Source organism: Melozone crissalis, unplaced genomic scaffold (genome assembly GCF_028551555.1).
Source record: "Melozone crissalis strain CALT ecotype California unplaced genomic scaffold, PUWL_Pcris_2 ptg000027l_1, whole genome shotgun sequence".
Lineage (NCBI taxonomy): Eukaryota > Metazoa > Chordata > Aves > Passeriformes > Passerellidae > Melozone > Melozone crissalis.
This window is the reverse complement of record NW_026535805.1, coordinates 75445034-75469248: the sequence shown is the minus strand read 5'-3', so window position 1 is coordinate 75469248 and position 24215 is coordinate 75445034. Positions and strand designations below refer to the sequence as shown.

At 39.9% G+C, this 24215-nt stretch overlaps 1 pseudogene; it reads left to right on the top strand.

Moving 5' to 3' along the window:
* The window catches only part of LOC128938727 (nucleoporin NUP42-like), a 28986-nt pseudogene extending 5000 nt beyond the window's left edge, over window positions 1-23986 (top strand).
* Window positions 23987-24215: the final 229 nt, after the last annotated feature.

Sequence of the window (24215 nt, the reverse complement as noted above, 5' to 3'; positions counted from 1 at the left end):
AAACAGGGCAACAATAAGTCATTCTCAAAGCACAGCTGTACTTTATAATTTTTTCTTCCAGAAAGAGAGCAGCCACGGCAGCTGGAAGCCTTTCCCTTTCTCTGCCAATGTTCACTGGCTGTGCAAGGTTTTACAGCTTTCAAGGCCCATCTCAGCTGAGCAGGGTGGCCCTGGCTCTGCTCCATCACCCACCACCTCCCATCAGTCCGTCTGCACAGCCAGGTGTGTGTGTGTGTGGGTGTGTGGGTGTGGGTGTGTGGGTGTGGGGGTGTGTGGGTGTGTGGGTGTGTGTGTTCCCCACACAGCACAGGGAAAGCTCCAGCCTCCCTGGAGTCAGTTCTGCCTGCTGCTTTCTGACCAGCCCATAGAGGAGAGCAGGTGTCACCCACCTCTGAGAGCAAAGAGGGATGGCAAATTGTCCTGGAAGCATGGGGAGATGCTGACAGCTTGCCCATTTCTCAAGAAAAGTGACTTCTGGGTTGGGCTAAGGAGGAAGCAGGCAGGGGTGAGGGAAGGAAGAGCATGTGGGAGTTGATCCCCTGGCAGAAGTGCAAACAGTCAGATCCAGATGCTCAAGCCCAGTCACGATGCTGAAACTTGAAAGGAAACAAGAAAACTGAATTAGTGCAATGCTGTTTCTTTTTTTGTGGGTCTGGGTGCTCCCAGGGAGTAAAAATGTAGCCTACACAAAGCCTAAAATACATTGTGCTCCATCAAGGGCAGAATGAAATAAAATAATTTAAGGCTTCCTTGTTTCCAATGGGAAAATCATTCCTCTCTTGTACTGCAAGCACATCCTGACAAAAAAGATGCCATTAAAAAAGCTTATGCAAAATTTTGAAGGGATGATTCCCATGATCCTTAAATATTTACTTTATAGGACTCAGTTGACATCTTTGATGCCAAGAAATGTAAGGTTGATGGAGACAAGACCAGCAAGTTCTGAACCAGCTCTTGTAAAAGTAGAATTCTCTAGAGCAAATAGCATCATTATCCATAAAAATGACATTTCATTTTTTGTAGGCTTTGTAAGAACCTCTGTTCTACTCTGTTCACAGAAATCTGCTGTTGATTGGAAAAGACACTTTTCAAAGGAGTGACAGAAATTACCTCCCCTTCTCTGCGTCTAGCATTTACTTTTCTCCCTTCATTCAGCTGCCTTGATAGCTACACTAAATTAACTAAACTACTGTGGTCTGCTCAGGCAGAGACAGTTATATCAATAAAGAAGTGTTAATATATATATATGTGGTATCAGCTAATGCTCACATCAACATAGTGGTTATACAGATTTAATATATTTTTGTTTCTCCCCCAATCACAGAGTAAAGTCTTCAGAATAGCTATAGGAAGCACATACAGCAGTTGGTAAACTCTGAAATCAGTTTGATATGATTGATTAAATTGAGATGAAAAATTTCCTCTGGGGTACTAACAGCCAGAAAAGTTTTTAAGGTATAAGATGTTATTTTACTGGTGGATTTATTTCAGCTCTAAAGCTAGACAGATTTCAGAGAGTGCACACTGACAAAATGACACATTCAGTGGTTCCGCTTTGACTGTGACCATTACAATATTGCTTGATCTTGTCACTCTTATTCCAGAGATAATTCCTTTTTCTTTTTTCCAAGGAGAACAAAACAAAGTGTGAGCTTGCCTTTTTGTTCCACCTTTGGGCAGCACTAGGACAGGGGAAGTTGGCTCACGATGATGTGAAATAACCAATAATTAGATAGATACATGGCAGCAGAGCTGGTAATTATCAGTTGATAACAGAACTGTCAAGGAGCATGTAAGAAGGAAACATGCCTGGCTATGCAGAGTCCTGAGTAATCCAGAATTTTTTGTTGCCTCGTCTCCAAACAGTTTAACTTGTATTCAATCTCATATAAAACTAAGTTCATAGTAGAGAGGCCATGAGTCAAAAATTCTTCAAAAATTTGGTTTTGAAAGTTTTAAAATTTCTTGATAAATTATGCAGTTAATTTCGTTGTTTTTCCTTAAAAGTGGCAGTGCTGGAAGTCTGAAGCTCTGAGCATGCATGAGCTCTGAGCCATTCTCATGAAGATGAAAGGAAGAGGAGAGAGCACAAGTTGCTGTTTCAGAGAATGCTGTTCACAGATGCAATCAAAGCCATCTAAGACTTCTTTTTGGAGCAGGTGAGAAATTTTTCAATTAACAATTCCCACCTTGACTTGCTAAAAATTGTTGTTAGGTATTATTTGAGGAAAAAAGTTAAATTTTCTGTGTTCACAGTACTTTGCTTTAAAATTTAAGCAAAACCATGCTTTCATCTGAGTTGTGTGCTCTAAAGATTTATAATCCCAAATATTTTTGAGATTTTAATTTTGCTCTGTAACCAAAACAAACATTTTTAAAACTTGAAAATACTCCCACCTACTGCTCAGCTTTTTTTTTTCCTCTGACAGCTGAATTTTGAATAGTTTGGTTCAATGGACATAGAAGTCACAGGTGGAAACAACTTGCAATGTGATATTTTGACATGGCACTATCTTTCTTCTCCAAAATGAGTTTTCTGTAAAATAAATAAAATTCCAGCATTCAAGGGAAAACTTCCATCTGTTTTTTTTCTTACCAACTTTAACCATGTTATTCATCTTTCCTTCCACTAACATATTCCCTTTTTCCTACCTCTATTTTGATCTCCTGAAATTTGCTAAAAAAGGTCATCTACAAAAATACTGCATGAGAGAAGTCAAACATCTGAGCAAAAGATAAACTCAGCTCATTAATAACTTGTTGCGCAGAAGAAGTCGCCCTTCCCTTGCTGAATCATTGCCAGGTGCCACAAACTTACCGTGAATATCTCAAGACAGAAGAAAGCAATTACTGTAGAATTTTGAAGCCTCAAAACTTTATGAAAATTTTAGATATTGCTTTTTATTGGTTTTACTGAGTCTGACACCATGAAAGCTGAAATTTTGTCCAGTGAGAACCACAGAAATATATCCCCATAACTCTGATACAGTAAAGCTTAACTGCCACCTTTTTCCAAAGCACAAGTTTGGGACTCTATTAAAGTAAATTCATTGCTATCTTCACTTACTAATAAAGGAATAAAACAAGTCTTACTCTTTAACACATTCTTCCACTTGGAAGGCACTGGCAGACAGTAGATTTTAATCTGAGTTTTCCAGAAAGACAGTATCTACTTGATCTCTTTTGCAAGAGCTTTCAGTGGAAATAGACATTATATCAACAAAATCACTTATTTTTATTTTCAAATGATGTTTTGAAAAATATGTGATGTTAAAGGTTTATTTCTTCACTGAGAGAAAACGTAAGAAGGAATGGGACTATTATTCCATAGTAAATTTGAGTCTATATAATTTTACCTTCCTCTCTGGGTTATGACTTTCATTTCTGCTGCCAATAAATTTCAGGTTTATTGTGGTTGGTGTTGGGTACCTCAGCTCTGTTATGGCTGGTTATCTCATTCTCACAATCCATTTGATACAACCTAATCCATTAGTGGTCATTTTCCCTCTTGGGAGTACAGCCATTATTTCCTCTCTGATACTTGAACAGACATAAAAAACAGCAAAGAAAAATCAGGTTATAGACTCCACATTGTAGATGTCACAGTCAGAAGTTTTCTATGCAATGAGCAGCATCAACAAAACCTAAATTAATCATAACTGACGAAAGAAAGAAAGAAAGAAAGAAAGAAAGAAAGAAAGAAAGAAAGAAAGAAAGAAAGAAAGAAAGAAAGAAAGAAAGAATTCAAATGCACCAATGACACCCTGGGAGTAAAGAAGAGCAGTTCAATGTTTCTCTCAGGAGAAACAAATTAAATCCCTTGCTCTATAAGCAGCAGAGATGATGAAACATGGTGTCCTGAAGATCTGCATCTCAAGTCTCTGCTGACTCTCTGGACTATCTGATGTCTAAGAAACATGATTTCACATCAGCTTCTGCCCTGATAGGGCATGAACACTCTGCCTCCTCTACCTGACCAGATATTTTCACATAGAGGTTTATTATTTTCATGGGTGGTTATTATTTTTCTTATCTTTACATTTCTGACACACTTGGATGAAATCAGCTTGTGAAATCAAAACATTTGGGGCCAGTGTTAGCAGGACTGTGGACAGCTGATCACCAGACAATGCAGAATGTTTTCATATTTCATATTTGCTCAGAAAGAAAGCAAGCTAAAATAAAACCTGTATTTGAACCAGAAGTTGGACACACCTGTTATTTTCAAGGAATAAATGGGTGGGGGAAGGGGGGGTAGACAAACAATGAACTGGGATGACATATGAAATTATTCAGAAAGAATTCAAAGAGCTAGTGTTTTTGATAGCGATTAGGAATAAAAGAGGGAAAAGCCCTTTATCTAATGGGGGAAAATAAACCACTGCCATATTCTTTGGAAATGACAGCAGGACTCTGCTTTCCAGCAGCCTGAACACAAAACTCTGTGGCCTCCAGCCCACAAATGGTCTGAAACACATTTGCTGAGAGTGAGAATGGGAGTCACAGGCACATTAGATGCCTTATGCCCAAGTTCTCTTGTCACTCATCTGTTAGCACAATTTTCATCTAAATGATTCTCAGGAAACTTCTGAAGCTCACAAAGCAGGAAAAAAAAAAAAAGAGGCAAAGACACTTGCCATTTAAATAACATCTCTCCTTCAGCTGTTCCATGAAAGAAGAAAACAGAGAGCTGTTGCTTTTATTTACCAATAAACTAATATGAGTAAAGAAAGTAACAAGCAGCTTTTATGAACATGCATTCAGTTGAGGTAATGGACTTTCTGTACAGGATGTGCACCAACCTTGGAAGTGTTCAAGGCCAGGTTGGATGGGGCTTTTAGCAACCTGGTCTAGTGGGAGGTGTCCCTGACCATGGCAGGGGGGTTGGAACTGGGTGATCTTTAAGGTCGCTTCCAACCCAAACCACTCCATGATTCTATGATAAATGTGTGTTTGAATGCTACCACTGCTCACAGTGAGTAGAATCATTGCCTCCCTGGGCTATGGTGCTCCAGAGTTTCTCTCTATTGCACCATGCTTGACTGTAGTTGCTCTTGAATAAGAACAAAGAGGAAGACTTTGGAGGACTAGGAAATGACTGACTCAAGTCTAGCTTCTGTTAGTGCCTGTCTGCTGGCCTGTATGAAGTTAATCTATCTACATAACATTTTATTATCACTTTAAGATCAATCTCACCTAGCTGGGTCTTTGAATAACATGTGAACCAGAGAACCACCCTAGCCAGAAATGGGCCAAACTAGTGCCAAAATCTGTAGCACACTAAGCTTTCAGCAGACTCAATTTCAAGGCAAAAGTCTAGACTAGTCTAAATAATATTTTACAGCAGAGGAGCAATCTTATTTCTCAGTGAATCCTGGTAGGCCAAGCTCAAATGTAAGAGTTCCATTTCCTCTTGGAAATGTTGAACTCAATCTCTCCTCCCATGGAGACAGGGAGTGTAAGGAAAGGCCCCCACTTTCACCTCATGATTGCTGTGGTGATAAAAAAGTTGTCCCTAAATCCTTCCTTCAGCAGCATGAGCAGACGTAGGTTAAGGTATAAAAGGCTAGATGTGAGCCCAAGTAGATCTCCTGCCTTTGTCCACAGAAAGGAAGGAATGTGTTACTTATAATCCCTGTCCTCAGTGATAGCTAGGCACCTGCCTTGTACCATCCTCAGCAAGTTCTGTAGATATTTACCTGTAAAACTCTGATCCCTAAAGCTGTACAGATGAGATCCTGCATATGAGATTAAAAACACAAACCCTATTTAAAAGAAAGAAATCAATTTTAAAAGAAACTCCTGCCTGCTCCATCCATCTCTAACTAAAATTTACTACCTTGACATAAAAGTCAAAGTTTTAGCAGGGATTTGGAGACTGAATTAAATCAACTTTTCTTCTTGAGATACAATCCTGTAAGAACAGCCTACATGTACTCTGAAAGGGTTTTTACAGACCTAAGAAATCAAGCTTAGCCAAATGGTGTTTTCCATTTGAAGTACTTAAAAGCTTTGCCATGGATCCAGACTTGGTGATTTGCTGCAGGACTCACACCAGTTCTGCTTGTCAGGACTGGCAGCACCAACCTCCTCAGGACACTCCCATGACTGCAGTTTGCCTTATGTTATCCTGAAAAACACCCCAAGAACATGCTGAGCAGGGGAATTATACAGCATGGCCATGACTCATTTATACACAACAGTTCTCCAGAAAACATGAGGCAACTATTGGAAGAGTGAGCCCTTGTGGGCTTGTGTACATGGCAAATCTCTCAAGCTTTACTTTCATCCCACTCTCAGTGCTGTGGGTCTCTGAACTTCATCAGAAAAAATGCTTATTAATGATTCAGCTCTGGGAACTCCAACTGATGTAGAGGAGAAAATGAACCTTTGAAAAAGATCTGATAGAAATCTTCTCTTTCAAATCTCTCCTCAAGACCTACCTCTGCTGCGACATCTATCAGCCAGGTAAAGATCCTCACACATTAACAGCAGTCAGGGACAACCCACACTTCTTATTAAAGGTGTTTTGTAATGACTCATAAACACCCTGCTGAGCCTAGAGATAATTTATATCATCTTGTGCTTTCATTCCCACCTTCTTTCCTCCTTTACTGTCTCCTTCCTCTTTAAACTTATTTGTTATATTCTTTTGTTATATTCTTTAAAAAGCCCTGCCCTATATGTATGTGTGTGTATGTATATATATACACACACACATACTTGCCTTGCCCCTCCACACATACCCTCTCCATTCTCAGAAAAATTACCTGGACCTTCCTACAACAGAGCTTACATGCACAAAATGATTCACACTTTATTTACATTTTAAAGCCTTAGAAATTAAAAGTAGACAAGGCAAAATTACCTTAAGAAAGTTTTTAGTATCTAATGAGGAGAATATTTTAAGTGATTTTAAGTGATTTGAATTAGTTCCCCTAAATGTATGGAATCACATTATTTGAAAAAATGAAATAGCAGGATCAAGTAAGAGTTTACATCTGTCAGAGAAACTCTCTTTAAGGAAAATGTTCAAACACAAAACTTTTAATGCTTTTTCCCCCCTTGGAAGCCACACAAAATAAAACTTAGAATGATATGTCATCATTCTAAGTGAATTTTAGGAGTTACAGAATCACTGCTTGTTTTACTACCTCTATATACATTGTAGAATTGCTTACAATATGAAAGATGTTTGATAATAAAGTGAAAGGTAAAGCATGACAAGTTAAGCTAAAAATGGTTTTAGTCTATTAGTGCTAGGGATAAGGGTAGTTTATTGCTGTGGATGAAAGCCAGCCCTCTTTGAAATCTGATGGAATTTTGCTGCCATGACCTCGTCCAGGCCACTGTTCTGGGACACAGACCAGGGTCCCAGGTCTCAGTTTCATTATCTGGCTTGATTACTTCAACCAGAAACACTGGTGCATGGAAAAATTAAACATAAACAATAATGAAATATCAGCTCATTATCACATTTGGGACAGAAATCTTTCACACAAGTGGCCCCATGTGCATATGGGACTCCAATAAAGTCACCAGTATCTTTGAGAGCAGTTCTGTTGATGACACAGCAAGCTCCCAGCTCACTCACAAGCGCAGAGCAGTATTCCACAGGCTACTCCCTGCATGGAGCCTACTGCAGTCAAGCTGCAAACTTCTCCTGTTGGATGTCCAGCTTCCCATGCTTCCTTAGGAAGCTGCCAGTGGCTTTTCTCCTGTGCATGAACACATCTCCTTTAGGACAGAGCAGCACAGCCTCAGCCCCATTATGACTTCAGGCTTGGTAGACTCCTGGTGGCAGTTCTGTACACAATACTGCTTTCCCTCCTCACCTGAAAGCTCTTTAAAAGCATCACATCCAGCTGAATGCTACATCAGTGGCAGTTTTTTAACAAAAGCAGCCAAGTGAAGCTGAAATGTGTATAGTTTAGGGGTTACAGCAGAGATGTAGAAAGTCTTTGGAACAGCCCTTCTCCCACCCCCATACACATCACAGCAGCCTCCCTTCTCACCCTTTCCAAAGCCACCCTGGTATCCAGGGATTTCAACCACCTATAGGACTGAGGGCCACAAAGCAGCAAGCAGGAGGCAGGTAAAGGTGATACAATGCTTTCATCCTGTGCAGAAGTTCCCTGAACAAACCTGAATTCCATAATGCCTTGGGGAAAAAAAAAAAGAGTGAGTTTCACGCTGTCCAGATAGCAGGAAGCTATCACCTAGAGGAGACACCCCTGTTCCCTACTGCCCCTAAGATTCCCAAATAGCATTTCCCTTATCAGATACAAGGAGTACTCTCAAAATTCACCATTATCACAGTCCAGATGAGAGAGTATCAAGGTCAGAGACAGCCAATTTGTAAAGCTAAGTTATGCTAAAGAGAACACCATACTGTATGCTAGATTGTGCTAAAACCTTTACTGCCTCTCAACATCTTACCCTGTCTCAGAACTGATGCGAAGGTGAGGATTACTTGTCATGTTGTGGAAATCAGGCAAATTAATTGGGTGCACACAGTAAAATGGCTTTTTTATTAGTACCCCTCAGTTGTCCCCAAGACTGAGCAGCTGCTCAGAGGACAGTAGTAGCTGCTGTGGCTGAGACATTGTCATTCTCAGCTCGTGTTTCAAGTAATTTGTGGTATTCTGGAAACCACTATCAAAACTATGTGGCAGAAATCATTGCAATATACTCAAAGAAAACTAAAAAAAGGAACCGCTGCATCAAGTTGATGATCTAAAATGTATTAAAACGATAGAAATTGAGTTATTCTAGTTGTCTACTTGCTTCTTGGAGCATACGATGTATTTGCAGCCAAGCCTCCTGGCTAAGTTGTTGATTTTCTTTAAAATGGGTCTCATCTTCCTGACTAAAATCTGAGCTGGTACCTTGGACACATGAGCCATAAGCCACCCAAAAGCCCCTTTCTGTGTCCAGTGACACACAAAATTTAAACCAGTAAACTATTTACTACTGTTGCTGAACTGCAGACCAACTCTAAGTTTTCACACACACACACTAAATATTTTGCATAATAGAAGAGTTCAAATACTCTCTTATAATAGAGGGGAAAAACTCCTGACCAGAATTTAAACAAGCTCATTAAACCATACTTGACACGACTCCAGAACAAATCAAACCAAGGGATATTCCAAAATATGTCCTGGAAAATTGCTAAAAACAACAGAAATTGTTTCAAAATAAAATTATCTGTGCAGAAATCTATCCATCCAGAATGAATTAGATCCCCATTTAATATAATGGCATAGAATCACCACCTTCATCCTTTATCTACATAGAGACAGATGTCAGTGTCCTTCTAACTAGCACGCTTTCCATATATCCCTATGCCCATAATTCACCTTCAGCACATCTTAAGTATTGCTTTCACTGCCAAAAAACCCCAAACCAATAAACTGCCTCTGTTCTATGAACAAATTTACCTGAGTGTGTCAGTTTCCACCTCTTTATACTATCAGGAGGAGGAAGGCCATCAGACCCCTTCAGAGGCAGTGAATGGCAAGCCAAGGCTGAGTTGCCCAAAGCCCCTGAAACTGGGATAAACCCAGGGTGTCCCAAGCCAATCTCTGAGGTTTACCAGCCACCACTCTCATTATCCTTTGTGCAGCTTATTTCACAAGATATTTATTTGAGGGAGAAAAACATCTGTCAGCTTGCAAAAACTGCAAAATCTAAAGGAAACTGAAGCATCCACCTAGACTCCCTCTAAGAAAAAAAAAAAAAGGCAATAAACACCTACCATTTGGTGCAATGCAGTGTATTCCAAGGGCAAGAACTTTTGTTCTTCAGAATTATTTTTATAATGTCACCTCTGCCAGGGATGATTTAAGAGCTTCTAGATAAGGGAATGAATTTCATCAGAGGCAGCAACATCACCTCAAGTCTCTCTTTAGTTTCTTGATGAATAAAACACTCTCCCCAGCTTTTTCTAACACCTCACTGCTACATTCAGAAGCAGGACTTTAAAGCAAAAGGAAATTATTAATGTCTCAGTGTAAAAGCCATCTTTAAGAAATTATGAGAGCAAATACAAGTGCAATGAGTACATATGAGTTGACTGAGCTTGAAGGAGCTTTAAAACTCCCTTAAACCAGGTGTGTCCAATCTACTCCTCTGAATAGCTGCTACGACCACATAGCAACGCTGTGCCTGCTGCGGGTGAGAACAAATAGTACCTCACATTTTCAGAAAGTGAAGGCTGATGTAGCATTTCAGGTGCCTTACATGTAGGAATTGCTTCTAGCCATTGCCAAATTGCCATTATTACTTGCATGTAGGAATCTGCTCTCTTAAACTAATTTATACCACTTCCAATAATAAATACAGCAGGGTATCATGTAAAAACATAAATAAAGCTTCAATATAAATTTCCCTCTCTATTCAGGGGAAATTTCTGACTAGTCTCACGTACCAGACCCTTCCTTTTCCAGTATCCACCAGTTCTCCTTAGTGAATGCCAATGACCAGGCAAAGGAATACAGGAGCTGGGAAATCATTTGCAATTCACTCCTTCTGCCAGCAAAAGTAGCTGCTAGAAGAGGATGTCAATCTTTCCCCTTGTAATCCTTCCTCACAGCTACAGTAAGGAAAAAGAATACTGCGCATTCCCAGTCATGAGTCACCCAAAACAGCACTGTGCTGGGTGGCCACAGTCTGGGCTTGCATAAGCCCCTTGGACAGGAACAAGGATGAACCTGAATTGTCCTACATAGGTTCTTCCAGTTCATCTCTGGATACTCTACTTGTAGAGTATTTTGAATATTGAGGTATTCTTTCCTATTCTACCAGCATCTTTTCACTCAGTCGCGCTTGATCTGAAAAGATATTTTGCACAAGTCTCCATAATCTCCATAGGATTCATAGTCATCCTACTTCTTATGCACAGACAGTGCAGGAGCAGCATTGTTGGGTTAAGTCCAGGTAAGGAAGGCCCCAGTTCACACAACACATACATTTCCTAACAGCCAATGTTAAAGAAATAAACTCAGACTGTCCCATGTTCAGAGAATAGGGGCTAGAACACTGGAAAAATGGGGAGTCATCTTATTACACTATTACAAAATTACTTATTCAGCTCAAAAAAAGCAAAGGTGCCACATCCAGATAGAGGGTGCAGCTGTACTACAAATGCTTCAAGGAGAAAATACAAGAGAAAACCTTTCCAAGTTCATATGTTAGTGCTGACATATGAAAGAAATGGTTACTAAGAAATGAGATTTCCAGCCATCTGGAGACTGAAGTTCTGGAACAGATTTCCAGAAAAAATGTACTAGGAACAAAACAAAAATCCCCAATCAATTTTCAAGATGGGGCTGGATGTGTTTGCAAAAGAGGGTTATTTGCAATGGTTTCTCACACAGAAATCCACCTCAGCACTCTGCCTGGTGTTTCCAAGCTAGGAATAATTTACAGACATTTCTAGGGAATCAGAGCACACAAAGGCTGTTCTAGCAAACCTTTTGTAACATCACCTTTCTGTGAAGTACAATAAAGCAGTATGCAAACAGTGAAACAAATTTGGGAGAAAAATGTATCTGAAATCTTTAGGCATGAAGAAGCAGAAAAAATTAAAGCTTTAAATGCTCATTTAGGGAAAAGAGCTATCTACAGTGCACAGCATATTGAAGGGCAAGGAATGCAATTAGTGCTTGCTGCTGTATTTCAGGAGTGCTTGATCATTTCTTCTTAGCATGTAATTTACATATTAATACTGGAAATGTCATTTGTTTTTTCCTTGCGTTATCACTCTTTGATAAGCACATGTCATTATTGCATACAAATAAGGAGCTTCCACCTGTCTGACAGTAAACACGGCCAGAAGTTATTTACAAAGGAGCCCTAGTTAGTCTGTTTCATGCCATAATGAATCACATGTCTCATTAGTGGGCACCTTTCCTTCCTCCACAGCAAGCAGGCAGAAAAAGATCCTGACAGGAGAGCTTGCACTGCTCACTGCATGCCAGGAAGCACCACAAGGTATTTTGCCACGAGACCAACACACAGATATACCCGAATCGTGTTTATGTGCCTCCTCAAGGCATCACCTTGTACTTATACTCCTTACAAACAACAAAACTTAAAGCCCATCTTTGAAGAAAATCCAGGCTTGGGAGGGAAACAGAAAGTCCAGGAGAGTGACAGAGCAGAAGTGTGGGGAAGCCTGAAAGCAGGGCTCAGCTCAGCAGAGCCACGACCTCCTGCTAGTAGAAGGTTTTGAGTCACAGGAGCCACCTGAGTCCTCTGACACAGCCCAGCCTTTGATCACCCTGTCAATAGTGAAGAACAGCATTAACTCCATATATCTGATGGAATGGCTATAAGCATAAATATTTTAAGATACTTTGGTCAAACCAAAGGTCCATTCATTCCTGTAGCCAGTGTCTGGCTGTGGCTATCAGCAGATGCTCCTGCCAGGAACATGGCACACACAGAGCCCGGCTGACCACAGCTGATATTCCCAGCAAGCAGGTGTTTGAGGCTGCTCTGTGCCAGAGTGTGTTCTCAATGGCCTTGATTCTCCAGATCCATCCAATTTGCATTTCTACTTTTACATCTGACACATCCAGTAGCAATGAGCTCCTGAGCTCTATTACAGGCTGTGTGCAAAAGTATTTCCTCCTGTTTGTTTTGGGCCAGATGTCTAATAGCACCATTACACTGTCCATACTGCACAGGCTGGGAGAAGCAGGGAATGATCACCTCCAGCTGGTCTGCACCATATCCATCTCAGTAGTCTCTTTCCCAGGCTAAAAGCCATAACTCGCTTAATCTCCCCATGTGCAGAAGCCATTTCAAACTTCTGGTTAACCTTGTTGTCCTTCTCTATCTTTTCTACATCATCTTGAAACTAAGGGATCAGAAATGAGCTCTCTGTTCAACACACCATATATGTAACAGTGACGAAGAGATATTTTATCTTCTATTCCTTTCCTTATAACTTCTAACATCTCATTTGCTTTTCAGTTATCAATAATCATTATCATGATTTTTTCCTGGAAATTATGTATAATAACTTCAAATTCACATAGCTAATAGCTAAATTACACATTTGTACATATATTTGAGACTGCTTTTCCCAGGTGCATTATTTAAAATATCTGAGCCCTAGACTTCATCTGCCATTTCTATTTTACAGTCAGTTAATAATAAGAAATCCTACTAGAGCTCTTTGCAGTTGGTCTGACTTTTGGTTATTCTGAAATATTTTGTCTGATCAATGAGCAGTCATCACCACATCACTTACCCCTTTCTCAGATCATTAATGAATACACTAAACAGAACAGAGGCTGGAGCTGTGCATACTCCTCTCTATTGTGAAAGAGTGATCATTTACTCCTACCCTGTGGCTTCTTTCATTTAGCCAATTATTTATCTGTGACGCCTTAATATCATCAAGACTCTGCAGTTAAAAATAGCATGGAAAGTCTTTTTTTTTTCATTTTTATTAACTGCATCACCCTTACACACATATTTTTCACAGAGTTAGAATAGATTTGTGAAGGATGACTTCCGTCTACAAAATCTGCTTTGACCCTTCTCCTCTATGCTGTATTTCAGCACTCTCTACTCTTTTCTGTCATTTGTAACAGCTTCTACCAATTCGTCCACACAAAAGTCAGAGGTACTGCTCTGTAGTTCCTTGAATTCTCTCTGCAACCCTTTGATAAAAACTGGTGTTACATTTGCCACTCTTGAAACATCCAACAGGAAATATCATTTTAAACAATCAGGTGGACTAATTGCTCAACAAACTCAACCCTGAGTTCAATAGGTATGTGCTTGGCTCATACTGCCTGATACCATCAGTTTGATTCTTCCTTTTCCACTGAATTTTCAAAACCTCTCTGGTGTCTTTTTATATTGAGACACTTCCTCAGACTTGCCTCCTATAAAGGAAGGTTTTATGGTTGGGCATATTCCCCAATGAATAACAATGAAAAGAATTTATTTTAAGCTTAGTTCCTTGCTTTCTCTGGGCTCCCTTTAATTTTCTTCTGCTGAATTTGAGGTGTCAGTATATTCATTCAAAATCAGTTACTCTAGTTCATACCTCTTCATTTTAGACTTTTATTACTGGTAGAAAAGTATTCATATTCATAGGAGTTTTTAAAGCACACTTTAAAAACTTGATTGAGTTTTCTGTCTCATGCTTTATGAGATTTTTACTTTTAATATTAAGCAGTGAAAAAGGGACTGTATTTGTGTACACATGATCAGTTTCAAAGCCTCATGTTTTATAGCATCCTATGCCTAAGTGCAGGAATACTGCATCCCAGAAGATTTAACCACCCCAAAGATAACAGCCACAAATTAAAAATTCAAGACAGTTAGCTCTTTCACTCTCCTGTAAATTAGTTGCTCCTTCCCCCTCCCCTCAAAACTAAAACCAAAATATCACCCCATGCATTTAACTGAGAAGGCAAGACTACATTATTTAGGTATAGTCTTAAATGAAGAAGGAAGATTTATGTGTCTGCTCTGGGTTTATCATGGGTCTCTGAACAACCAGTAAATGTTCAATGTCATATTTATACTGCCACATGCTGTGATTTTTCCTGCCTGAGAGAATCCATGGCATATGCCCTCGGCTCATCTGCAGTTGTGAAAATATTTTAGCTGCCATTTGTAGAGTGAACCAATAGACAGGAATGAAAGCATTAAAGAATCCTTTTAAAACTACACAAAATACCCTGGCTGAATTTATCACCACCATTGCAGCGCTTACATACAAAAAAAAGAAACACAGCATTATCTCTCTCCAATGACACTTTTTGTTTCACTAGAAAGCAACATTGGATATTGCTTTAATAATGAAGCTGACAAATGATTCCATTCACAATTCAGCACCCCCAAATATTTTTATATTAAAAGCATCATTTGCAACCATTTACTTCTAAGTACATACTTTCTAGCAGCCTAATGTCTAGACCTATCAACTCTAATGGTCATTTTACCCAGGCCTCTTAAAAAATAAGATGATGATCATTTCAGACATATTTTTTTATTGAGAAACTTCTGGGTTTAAACAGGCCTACTTTGATATTTTTATTTGATATGTTGTTGTATAACACAAAGCCTGTTTTGTTGGGGCCTCTCCTCAAGAAGTCCACATCGGGTTGTGCTCGTCCTCAGCAACATGAGGCACAAAACCACCAAGCTGATTAATCCCCTGGGTCACCACTCAGGCATCGACAACTCAGAATTACAGCTCTTACTTCTTACCCTAATCATACTCAAGTATCTGACTAATAGCATTGGGGGGGAAAAGCATATATATAGACACACAAATATATACACAACATATGGAGAAACTGAAAAACAAAGTTCAGCAAGGAGTGCATGCATTGGCTATAATTCACCAGGTACAAACTGCCTGCACACCTTTGAAGCAGGAACACTGAGGAAGGTGGGTGTGTCACTCCAAGGAGCCCTGAAACAAAGGATGGAGTGACACAAAGGTGCTGCAGTCATGCTCTGTTGAAATCAATGCACATATGAAACAAACGAGAGAGCAGTACAGCAGCTAAGGGGAACTAAGCCAAAGGAATTATCCAGATGGTAATCAAAAGCTGTGCTTCATTAACTCAAAAATACATAGTACTTTTCATGCCCTGCATAAGCTAATGAGCAAAGTCACTCAAAATCCACCTAAACATGAAACTGTAACTTTACATTTTCTCCTCCCACAACAAAAATAATATAAATATAAATTAAATAGGGGGAAGGTTAGAGAAGACTCGATTGCAACTTCCAGGATCCATTGATGGGCTGAACCTGTCTTGTCCCCATAGGGATGCCAGTTGGGTAAGAACTTACTATATGTTCACCAAATTATTATCCTCAGCGAGTTTTCATTGGTGATTAGAGCTTGTCTGTATATTGCTTCAGATTCATTTTTGCAGTCAGTATACTACTGATGGCAATCTCTGAACCTTACCCTGTCACAGCCTTCTTTTACCAGTGTGTTTGATAATAAAGTGTGCTATTCCATAAAGTGTGAGCTTGAGTCCTTCAAGGGTGCTGGCAGCTGCTGGCAGGGGATGACATGCTTGACAAAACTGATAATAAACCCACAAAGAGTGGGGACACTGTCAGTGTGTGACCCTGAATTATTGGTCAAACCACCCTGTGACACAGTTGCTGTTTAGTGGGGTCCACAGAACAGAGCCCTGACAGACTAGACGTGCACAAGGGTCTCATCTTCCCTGGGGGCACTGACAGATTGCTCAAATATAAAGAGTTCAAGGAAACATCTCCCTTTCTCCTGACAGTATATCACTCTTACAACCCAACAACTAGCATGTTGCTTGCAGGTTTGGTTTGAGCTAAAACCCTGAGGAAGATTGTCAAAATTAATACAGAGAAAAGCTATCTTGAAAGCAAGTAGAGTCTGGTGACCACTAATAACAAGTGGTCACCTTGTGTACCTGCAAGCTTTTTAGACAGCTCACAGGAAAACCACAAAACCAATATGAGTGTCAGAGAATTTATAGAGAAAGCTTGCACATACTTGGCATCACAGGAACACAAGTTTAAGTGCTCACTTCCCTTGAGATGGGTCAAAGACATATCCCAGGCACTGAGAGGGTAGCTCTGCTGCCCATCAGCTGGTATGTGGGATGGGGAATCCCATTTCCTTAATGAAAAACATTGTCTGAGCTAAGCCTTCAGAAAAAGGCCAGAAGTGGGGAGAAGGGCCTCCATTCTCAGTATCTCATCCCTCAGCAGCATGAGCAGACAACAACCAAGCTTGGAAAATTCTGGGAGTTCACAGAGCTGCCAGCACTGGGGGAGAAGCACTGAGATGTCTCACCTAAGTAAATGCTCCTGCAGATGTGGGCACTTTTTGTGACTCACCTCAGCACAAAAATAGCTGTAGCTGTCACAATATATGATTCTATCTCACTGCTAACCTAAATGGGGTTATTCACACAATCAAGGACTAATTGCATGAGAAGGGATTGCTTGATGAGGTTCTTAGACTTGTGTGTTTCTGGTCAAGTCCTCAATAGTTGCAAATTAGCACAGCTTCAAAGAAATTATTTCAGTGATTCTGAAGGTGTGGCTTCCAATATTTGTGTGTTTGAGAGGAAAGGCAACAGAGACAAAGCAATTCTGCAGGAGAAAGTTATGTCTCTACTAGCATGCTAGTGATAGATAAAGCAAGTTTGTATACAGTATAATTTATTTGTATTATCATTATGTTCTTTTTAAGACTGCTAGGCAAACAAATTAGTCATGGGTTAAATGACAAACCTCTGTAGTGGGATTTGAAACTGACTAAAGGGTGAAAAGGTAGAGAATTTAGGCATGTAAATGGTAAGAATTTAAAGGTAGCTGTAGAGGGCCAGTACTATTTAGTACATTTAAGTTATTACTAATCAGGAGATGATTGTGTGGAAGTCTTTGGAGGACACAAAAAGTTGAGATGCATTAAGTCTGAAAGAGGTTTGAGGAATTAAAAAGGTTGTAAGTACATAAGCAGATAGTCATCATCTCTAAGACAAAGTGATACTTCCACAGAAAACCACAGTTTGCCTGGTCATTGCTAAAGCACAAGGCAGCAATGGAGAATCTCTCCTATGAGAAAAGTCTAGCAGAGCTGGGGTTGTTTACTGGGGCAAGAGAAGGCTCCAGGGAAAGCTTTCAGAACTTAAGGTGCTTATAAGAAAGACATTTCAGTAGGGCCTGTAGTGGTAGGGCAATGGAGAATGGGTTTAAATTGAAAGAGGGCAGGTTAAAATTGGATGTTAGGAAGAAATTCTTCATGGAGAGGGTGGTGAGGCACTGGAACAGGTAGCCCAGAGAAGATGTGGATGCCCCATCCTTGGAAGTGCTCAAGGCCAGGTTGGATGGGACTCTGAGAAACCTGGTCTAGTGAAAGGTGTCGCTGCCCATGGCAGGGGAGTTGGAACAAGGTGGTTTTCAAGGTCCATTCCAAAGCAAGCCATTCTGTGATTCTCTTCTCTTCCTCTCTACTTCCCTCTGCTATAAAATCTCTGTGGGCTGAACCACAACCGTTTTGCACCTGTTCACAGAAACCCTTTGCAGCTGCAAGTGTCATTCTGGGAGAAGCAGCAGTCAAGGCAAACAGTAGTTATTTTAGCAAATTTCCTCATGACCATTTCAGACTTCAGGCACGACAGCTTCAGAAGATGAAGGACTCTTGCATACCAGCGTTTCTACAAAAACTTTTGTTCCCCACTGACCTTGAATCTTGTATATCTGTGGGAGACGTATGGCATATAATAACAGCAGTGCTGGGGGAAGCTCAGTCAGTCACAGCTTACACACACAGGTAAATGCATTTCATTAACTGAAAGCTTTCATTTTCTCTTGTGGGCTCATGGGAGCCCCTGATGGCATTTTTGTTAGGAGAAAATGGAACTGAATAATCTTTCAAGAAAAAGAAAAACTAAAGCTTACAATTAATTCAGCTCTATAAATGCCAAACGTGGGTTCAAAAGCCAATTTAAAATCTTCAATGTAAGATCAAAAAATACTACAAAAGGATGTAAGTATTTTTTAAACAGGAATGTTCTCTTCAGGAGTCAAACCACTTCACAAGTAGACAACTTTCTGTATTCATAACCAGCAGCTTCCTTTTGAAGCAACTTTCACATTGAGATCTGATGGAATAACTCAACATTGCAAAACAGGCAAGTACTATAAATCATGCTTATTATTTTGAGTGCTACAAAAATAAAGTCACAGATAAAAATCTCAAGATGTGTGCAGCCTAAAAAACTTACTGGTCCCTGCCTTTACAGAGATTCTAGCTGATACATAAGTGGACAAAAATATACAGGAAAGCAATGCAGTAAGAAAAATTAAACCCATTAATTAGCAGCTTGTTTTGTGGAGTCTTGTATAAAGAAATAGCAGGTCAAACAAGTATTTGTCACAGCTCCCCCTTAAACCAAATTATGGTTCTATTTGGGCATATTTGAAATAAAACACATGCACTGGCAGTCCTTGCCAAATGCTGCCATCATCATCTGAGAGCAGCGCAAGGTAGAGAAGGAAGTAAAATTCCAAATTTAATCAATATTGTCTGTCAAATGGCTGAACTATATGTGTATAAGCATACATTCAGATAGTGATTCTTCTTCATCAGCAGAAGAAAAATCCCAGCATTTTAACATTCCTGTGATATAGCACGCAGTAGGTATATTAATTTAACTAAATTTAAAATTGCAAGCACATAGTAAACACAAAGTTCAAGTTCTCTGTAACATCAGAAAAGAAGTGGTATTTAGGCTTCTCATTAGGCTTCTACACAGAAGTGAATTTTATACACAAAATTTGTATCATATCCATATCTCCATTTCTCCTGCAGGTTTTACCCACTGCAGAGAACATTTTAAATGATAGAGCTTCCCAAGCATAATAAATTCTTTGCAGCTAACTCACAAAATGCATTCCTAAGTTTGTGTAGAATATGTGCTGAAATCGTGCTGTTATTTCTTTGTCATTAGTTAACAACTCTCTGCAGCAAAACACACAGTTATGGCTGCTCATGACACCTGTCATGCCACTAAGCTCTCTGATCTGTGGATAAGTCAAAGGCGTGAAGTTATCAAAAGACCCATAGCAGCTATTTAAACATTAAATAAGAAATGTTTTGTATTAGTACATAAAAAATTTAAAGACAAAAGTATAAAGTAATAAAAATATTAAAACAACTGTTGTGAATTCTACTCTTGTCTCTAGAACCTCTTTATTTTCACATTGGACTTGCACTTTTTTTTTTTTTAAATAAAAGAGTGCTGGTGTGTCAGAAAAAAAAAAGTTCATTATCTGGGACTATTTATGTGACTCCTAGAACTTGCATTATGGGATTAGCTGCCCAAAAATGACACTGGAAATATGGGTCCTGCAAAAGAGAGCATACTTTTATCTAGGTCCAACAGCATGAAATGTTTTCTGCTTGGAAGGAAGGATTTGTTCAGTGAGGCTATTGCATCTGATTATGTGACACTGCATGGTACCAGGAATAAACAGACATCAAAGGCAGCGCTGTGAATGGAACAAGAGCTAAAAGCTTTAGCAGAGACGCTGAAAAAACCGGGAGAAAGGACATGGAAGAGACCTATGCGGCCTGTATCTCCAAGAAAGGTGTGACAGAAAAATGGAATGACTGTAAAAGAAGCTGTTAAAGTCTTATTATCTTTTAACTATGAGGAAGTGGATATGTTTCACAAGTTTTCTGAAATTTTCATGAAACTACAGTGTAAAAGAACTTTGCCTTTCATGCAAACACGTGACTCCTGGCTGGACAAGCTGCTTTGCTCTTTCCCTTGACCCTTATCCTCCAGAAACATCTTAAAAATTAAGTCACTCCCACTCAATTTTAGGTAACTCTTAAAAAAATGTAACTACCAGCCCTCTTCCTTCTATTCTTCTCCCTGCTCCTTCCTTTAACATCTGCCAAAGCATCTACACCTTGCTGGCTGGGACATTCACCTAGGTGGTGGGAGGCAATTGGAATTCTTTCAGATGGAGAAGGGAATGAAATTGTATGCCATATAGAGTATTCTGCCCACCCAGAATTACATTATATAGATTACCTGTAAGGAAGTCATTGATACTTGTTCTGGTTTTGTCTTATACATGACTACTACTGCACTTCTAAAGAAAATTTCTGGGACAATCTACTTACTTCAGTGTGTTTGGAAGGAAGAACTTTTCAGGAGGCACAGGTAGGATGGCTTTGAGTCCAGACAAGGATGAGGATGTGTAAGAGACTGTCCAGAGTTTCCTTCATTTGCCTCAGAACCGTCACACGGACAGAGACTAAGACCCTGAAGACCCTGACTGGAGTTCTGGCCTGGTTGAGGTGGATGCTCACCAAGTGATTGTTTGCAGGTGTGCTTGCTGTGTCACCACAGTCTTACACCTGCTTCACGATCCCCACTCATCACAACAGCCCATGATTTCATCTCCTCTTGGCCAGATGCGACCAGCTTTAGAGAAAGACTAATTTTCTGAGGTAACTTTGGTGATCCCCCATGTAAAATCCCTCATCTGCCTCATGACCACCATCAACGATGGAGATTGAAGGCCCTATAGAAACCAGTCCTGAAACAATGGTTCCTGCTCACTGCTGAGACTGGTTTGTCCTGTTTCACAACTAGACCATGTGTACTTCCTCTCATCAGACTTATTCTCCACTGTCCTGTACCTGTTCCACTCCCAGTGGAGGGCTATGGAAGACCCCTGAGTTAACCAGAGACTTTGAGATTCTCCCTGACATGACAAGACGGATCTATTGGCTGGACCACAAGGATCTCATCTCTCCGTTGGTAGCTATATTCCCCCCTCCTCTTTCTCCCTCTCTCTCTATCCTTTATCTCCTTTCTAATTCTTCTATAGCATTTGCTGTGAGCACTCAATAAAAAGTGCATTCTGTTTTGATTTATACTGAAATCTCCTTCTGGGTTGTTTTTGCCTCTGAGATCAGTAAATGAACCATCATGACCCCCGCTTGTACTAGTGGATCATGACAGGATGTGAGATGGAAGCTTATTCCCCATAGCCCCTCAAAGTGATTTGAGAAGAACTTTCCCCTCGAAGTGCTGACTGTGAATTCCTTATGAGACATGAGTCCTTGAAGGCGCAGAAAGGACAGGCATTGTAAGGCTGTCGATTCCTGTATGGCAGAAGGAACCTTAAAGCTGGACTACACACAGAGACACATGGTTTTCCAGCACCCAAATCTGCTGGTGGACCCAGACCAATGCTTACTTCATGGTGTTGTGTCTCCTGGAGAACCCCGGAGGTTGGCACTGACACACTACAAGTAGAATATACAGTAATCTACATTGCTGCTGGTGCCACGTAGGAACTGAAAGGATTTCTGTCACCACTGGGACCAGAAAGTTTCACATTGTTTGTTAACTCTATGTTTTCTTTCTTAAAAAATGTTAGGATACTGACATTTAATGCTGCCTAGTTTGCATACAACTAAGCTATATGGTATGGTAATTTTTGCTTGTTTTTTTACACATTATTTCTATTGTTGTCATAGTCTTTTGAGATTTGCCATTTATGCCCTAAGCACTAAACAGTGCACTAGGATGCCACTTACCTTAATTTTTTTTTGGACATTTTTCATATACAATGTTCCCTGCATAGTGACAGGCTCAGTACTATTAAAAAAACAGCAGGAGGAAAACCCAATTAAACTTGCAATTTTCCACCAAGCAAGGCACATATGCAGTGTGCCCACCAGATGACTTGCTCTGTCCTTGCCTGTACAAGACATATCTACAGAGGATTTTCCCCTGGGGTCACAGCATGTCTCATTTCCTAAAACTGCTACCTTTCTGCAGAAGATAAATAAGAATAAAACATAACCATAATGGCTTTCTTCACCTCAAATATATGCACTGAATTTACATGAAGGGCTAACACTTCAAAAGGCTCTCCAGACCTCTGAAAGCTGCCTGGGCTTTCAGTTGCAGCTTCATTGTACACACCAGAATTGCTTCCCATATTGTTCAGGCTATAGTGGTGTGCAACTCCTCCATACATGAGCAATCATTTAACCTTCACATATGCAGGAGGAAGACTGGACAGTTTTATGCTCACAGAACTGGACTCCTCCTTTGACATCCCATCTGCTCTTTAAAATCAATCCCTTTAAGGATTAATCACACTGTTGGTGTGATTCACAGGGAACCCAAACCCTGATTTATAGCAAACCTAGGATGCAATTCGTCTCCCATCACTTCATCTGTCCTCAAGCTCAACAATTTTGGCAAGCAAGTCTTCCTGTTTCCTCCATACTCAAAGGAGCATTTTTAGGTATAGATGCAGGTATCCTTCTGCTCAGTGATTCATCAGCATCTCCCATTTCAGGATGGGCTGAGTCATTTGTCTCTATGTTCAACAATTAAGAGCCCTAGATCACTTTCTAACTCAACAATTAACTCCCAAAGCAATTTACATTATAAGAGTTGAGTCTTATCCCCAGTTGAATCATTGCTCTGCAGTAACTATTTTTATGTCAGGATTGATGACACTGTGACATAAATCCCAGGGAACGTGAGTAAAGTAACACTCCTTTGAGAGTGTCCCGCTTTTGGCTTTGATACGGTTGATTTTGTTGGTAGCTTATTTAGTGCTGTGGTTTGCGATTTAGTATGAGAATAATATTGATAACACACAGATGTTTTGGTTGCTGCTAAGTAGTTCTTACCCTAGGTCAAGGACTTTTTGCAGAACACATTTTCTGCATTTACAAACAGTCAAAATATTACTGATGGCTATAAAGATGAAGAGACTTTTTGACTATGTAATGAAAGACATGGAAATTTGAGAATCTTCAGGACAATGGGTAGTTTCATCTTTGTCACCAATGAAAAAAAAGCTCAATGTCTCAGGCTTCTCAGATTTCTTGCCAGAACAGTTCCATCTGGAGCGTTATGATTGCAGAGCAAACATTCAGAACTCTATATAAATTCTGTCCAGCAGAACGGACAATGGAAAAATCAGCTGCCTCAGTGGAAAGCTTTAAATGCATTGACAAAAGCAGCTCTGCCATCTGATTGTAAAGAACACAATCACTCAACCCTTGCCTTCCTTTGGATCTGGAGGACTGCAAACATCAATCTTTGGGCTGCCAAGCTTTTCCATGGAGAGCAGCAGTAACAGTGCTACCAGTTTCTTCTTTACAATGATTTCCAATCTTGCCAGTGCATCATCATCTGGAAATTCTGATAGTTTTGAGAGCATTTCTGCTGCTTGTAATCCTCCTGCTTTTGAGGCTACATCCTTGTCTAGGAATTTTTCTGCTGTGAGCTCTTCAAGCGCCATTGTGCTTACAATCTTTGGAACATTTAATGCAGCAGGAGCAAATTCTGCCTCACAGTCCAGCAGTATTTTATTTGGATAGACTGCCAGTGTCTCTGGACATAACATCACATCAGCAGCTTCTGCACTTACAAAGCAGAATACATGAAAAAAGTTGTTTACACCAAAGAGCAGCTGAAGAATTGAAACAATTTGAAACAAATAATATTGTAATGAGAAAAAATTCCTCTTAAGCCATCACTAGTAGAACTTTTAAATGTTTAGGACTTTCTAAGTTATTTTGAAATACTCTCTTTTCTCTGATTGCTCAACTACACATTTTTGTGGTAGTATTTTTCAGTTCATTTTTGTTTCATCTTTAAGTCTTCTGCAGTAAT